The 4,384-nt window shown below is 37.8% G+C and overlaps 1 pseudogene; it reads right to left on the reverse strand.

Annotated features, from left to right (window-relative positions):
* Positions 1 to 3,800: 3,800 nt before the first annotated feature.
* On the reverse strand, positions 3,801 to 4,384 carry Rps7-ps21 (ribosomal protein S7, pseudogene 21; annotated as a pseudogene).

Consider the following 4,384-nt stretch of genomic DNA (forward strand, 5'->3'; position numbering starts at 1 on the left):
TCCTCCTCCTCTCGCCTTCCTAGACCCCCCCTCCCCCGCCAATCCTTCCTTCTCATCCAATGATAGGCTTCGACTTATCCTGGACCTGCCTTGCTGCATAATGACATCATCCTACAGTTTTCCTCTCTTCTATTTGTAGCACCAAATGGGTTCTTCCTTCTACTCCATTCAGTGTTCTAAGTTGGACTTTGTTTCTTTTTGTAAAGCTAATATTTAATATTTTGGTTCTTTGTCTGTTTTCTTCCTGTCTACTGTTTACTTTTACCTTCTCTTCCTTTTCTAGTCTCTCACCTTTATCTGCAGTCAAGTACCAGGGATTTTAGTAGAAATTTGTGAGGATGTAAGAAAGTCCTGTTGGTCTCTATTCTTCGATCTTGGGATCTTCCACACATTTTTAAAAACAGTACTAGAGATTGAATTTACAGAATTTTATGTATCAGGCAAATGCTCTATCAACTAAGTCATGTCTCCAACACTCATTTCTTCCTTTTTACTTTCCATGGAGATATTCTTTGTGCTTTCCATTAGTAATTTAACAAAATGCCTTGAAATTGAAACAATTACTTTAAAATTTGTAACAATTCAATCTCATACTAACCCTAATCCTTCACATTTCCTCACCCTGTATATTATTCTGACTCAAATTATCCACTGCATATTATACACTTTGTAGTATAGATTAATCATTTAAGCTTTTTATCTTAAATATAAAAGAACTTAAACTGGATGCACAAACTGAAGTCAAACAATATAGATTTATATTTGTCTATGCATTTACTTTCCTTGGGAGAATTTATATTTTTAAATATCTTAGAACTCTTCAACATTTTGCAGAGCATATAGTATGGCAATGGCCTCTCGGTATTGATTTTAATGTGACTGTCCTAATGACTCTCTAATTAGCCAAAGATGAACTTGGTCTTCTAAACCTCCTTACTCCACCATCCAAGTGCTAGGACACTTTTAATGCACAGATGGTGATCACACCTAGGGCTTTCTGCATACCAGGCAAGTACTCTACCAGTTGAAAGACATTCTAATCCCCTATGAGAATTGCGATTCATAGAGAATTTAGAGAACAATTTTTAAGTGACTCCAAGGTAGTAACTACAGTATATCTGTGCTGTGTTGTGATCAGGAGAACAAATCAATTACATTGTATTATTATATACCCAAGGTAAGAGTCAAAAAACAGTAATAGAAAGCAGGTATCAGATTGATCACAGGGAGGCCGGAAAACATGCAGAGAATTGGAATCTGTCTCACTCCTCATATTGAGAAAGTCCGATTCATGTTCAAAATAAATGCTAATGCTATATAAAATTATGAGATCTTATTAGTTCTTGTTTATAATGATTTGGGAAATGTTTTTACCTTTACTTGTTGGAAAGAGCTTGGATATACTGCTCTGTATTGTTACTTGATAGGTTTTCTAGTAATGCCATATATTGGAGTTTTTCCCTCTATTTGAAAATTTTCTCTGTGGGAAAACTTTTTCATTACCAATTTTTCTTTCATTACTATTATAATCTCTATCTTGAGCCCTTTTCATTTCTACATAAATTTTAGATTCATTAAGAGAAATTTTTTATCTTTTTTATTTTTTTTTTTCGGAGCTGAGGACCAAACCCAGGGCCTTGCGCTTGCTAGGCAAGCGCTCTACCACTGAGCTAAATCCCCAACCCCTTTTTTATCTTTATATGCGTACTTTTTTATCTTTATTAACTTATGTATTTCTTATTTACATTTCGATTGTTATTTCCCTTCCCGGTTTCTGGGCCAACAGGCCCCTAATCCCTCTCCCTCCCCTTCTATATGGGCTTCCCCTCACCATCCTCCCCCCATTACCACCCTCCCCCCAACAATCACATTCATTGGGGGTTCACTCTTGGCAGGACCAAGGGCTTTCCCTTCCACTGGTGCTCTTACTAGGCTATTCATTGCTACCTATGAGGTTGGAGCCCAGGGTCAGTCCATGTATAGTCTTTGGGTAGTGGCTTAGTCCCTGGAAGCTCTGGTTGCTTGGCATTGTTGTTCATATGGGATCTCCAGCCCCTTCAAGTTCTTTCAGTCCTTTCTCTGATTCCTTCAACGGGGGTCCTATTCTCAGTTCAGTGGTTTGCTGCTGGCATTCGCCTCTGTGTTTGCTGTATTCTGGCTGTCTCTCTCAGGAGCGATCTACATCCGGCTCCTATCGGTCTGCACTTCTTTGCTTCATCCATCTTGTCTAATTGGGTGGCTGTATATGTATGGGCCACATGTGGGGCAGGCTCTGACTGGGTGTTCCTTCTGTCTCTGTTTTAATCTTTGCCTCTCTATTACCTGCCAAGGGTATTCTTGTTCCCCTTTTAAAGAAGGAGTGAAGCTTTCACATTTTGATCATCCGTCTTGAGATTCATGTGTTCTGTGCATCTAGGATAATTCAAGCATTTGGGCTAATAGCCACTTATCAATGAGTGCATACCATGTGTGTTTTTCTGTGATTGGGTTACCTCACTCAGGATGATATTTTCCAGTTCCAACCATTTGCCTATGAATTTCACAAAGTCATTGTTTTTGATAGCTGAGTAATATTCCATTGTGTAGATGTACCACATTTTCTGTATCCATTCCTCTGTTGAAGGGCATCCGGGTTCTTTCCAGCTTCTGGCTATTATAAATAAGCCTCCTATGAACATAGTGGAGCACGTGTCTTTGTTATATGTCGGGGCATCTTTTGGGTATATGCCCAAGAGAGGTATAGCTGGATCCTCAGGCAGTTCAATGTCCAATTTTCTGAGGAACCTCCAGACTGATTTCCAGAATGGTTTTAACAGTCTGCAATCCCACCAACAATGGAGGAATGTTCCTTCATTAAGAGAAATTTAACCACCCTTAAATCCCTAAGTCCCAGTTGATTGTGGTATACATTTCTTTTTGTATGCTGCTGTGTTTTAATTGTTAATGCTTTAATTTTACATATAAATTCATGGGCGATGTTGGTATGTAGTTTTGTTTTTCTGTGATGTCTTTGACTTTGCCATTACAATAATACTGCCTTCAAAGACTGAGATAGAAAATAATCCCTCTATTTCTATGAGAGAATTGATTGAATTGTTTCACTAATATTTTGACATTGTTCAACAGTGAACTCAGTTTGTCTTGGTTGCTTTTGCTTTGAAGATTGTCAATTATTTATTTCATTTCTTTAATAGGTGAAACATTATGTGGGTTGTTTCTTCTTCTATGAGCTATATGAGTTTTTGCTAATTGTATCTTTCTTAGAATTGGCCAACTAGATCTAGGTATGAATTCATAAGCCTAGAGTTAGTAAGGGCATCTCATTTTTATCTTCTTAATCTTGAATGGATCTGTATTAATGTTCTTTTTCATTTCTAATATTAGTAATTTGTGATTTCTTTTTCCTTTTTTTTTTTTTTTGGTTCTTTTTTTCGGAGCTGGGGACCGAACCCAGGGCCTTGCGCTTCCTAAGCAATCGCTCTACCACTGAGCTAAATCCCCAACCCCGATTTCTTTTTTCTTAATTAGTCTAGCTAGAAACAGTTTTTTAAATTAATTTTCCTCATGAAGCAAATTCTTGCTGTGTTGATTTCTTCTGCTGACTGTATGCGTTCAACTGTATTGTTCCATTTCTAATTCTTTTAAATTAACTTTATTCTTGATTTATATAAAAATAAAAAATATAAATCTATGGGAAACTGGTTGTTCAATACAGATATGCACTGTATATTGTTTAATTCAAGTTAAACATATCTATTACTTTTTTTTACTATGAATGACACTTTATTCAGTCATTTTCTTTAAAACTGAAACTCTGGGAATTCAAAATTAACATCCTTTCTTGTGAGCCTCTTGTACGCACCAGAAAAAGTTTCGACCTTGTGCTCTGCATAGTTCTGCTGTGCTTTGTCTAAATGACCTTTTATGAGCCAGCTCCCATCCAATTTCACACGGATCCTCTTATCCACAATTTCACTTGGGAAGACCAAGTCCTCAAGAATAGCATCCTATACTGCTGTCAGGGTGCACTTGTGGGGCACTTTTACTTATTTTTTGTTTGTCTTTTCCAGGTTGGCTTGGGCAGAATCCTCCTCTGAGAAATGAGGTCTACATGCTTCCCACTGAACTTTTTCTCCAATTCAGGAACTAGCTGGACTTGAATTTTCTGGAAACATTTCAGCTGAGGAACTGGTACAAAAATTATGATAGCTTTCCAACAAACACCGACTTCGATTTCCTTTGCCGTGGTGATGTTGAGTTTCCACAGCTGCGCCTTCAGATCTGAGTTCATCTCCAGTTCGGGCAGTGCCTGAGAGAAGTCAGACAAAAACTTGTCTGGCCTCTCGCCATTGGGCTTCATAATCATGGCACTCGAGCTGAACAT

This window comes from Rattus norvegicus, chromosome X (assembly GCF_036323735.1).
Source record: "Rattus norvegicus strain BN/NHsdMcwi chromosome X, GRCr8, whole genome shotgun sequence".
Lineage (NCBI taxonomy): Eukaryota > Metazoa > Chordata > Mammalia > Rodentia > Muridae > Rattus > Rattus norvegicus.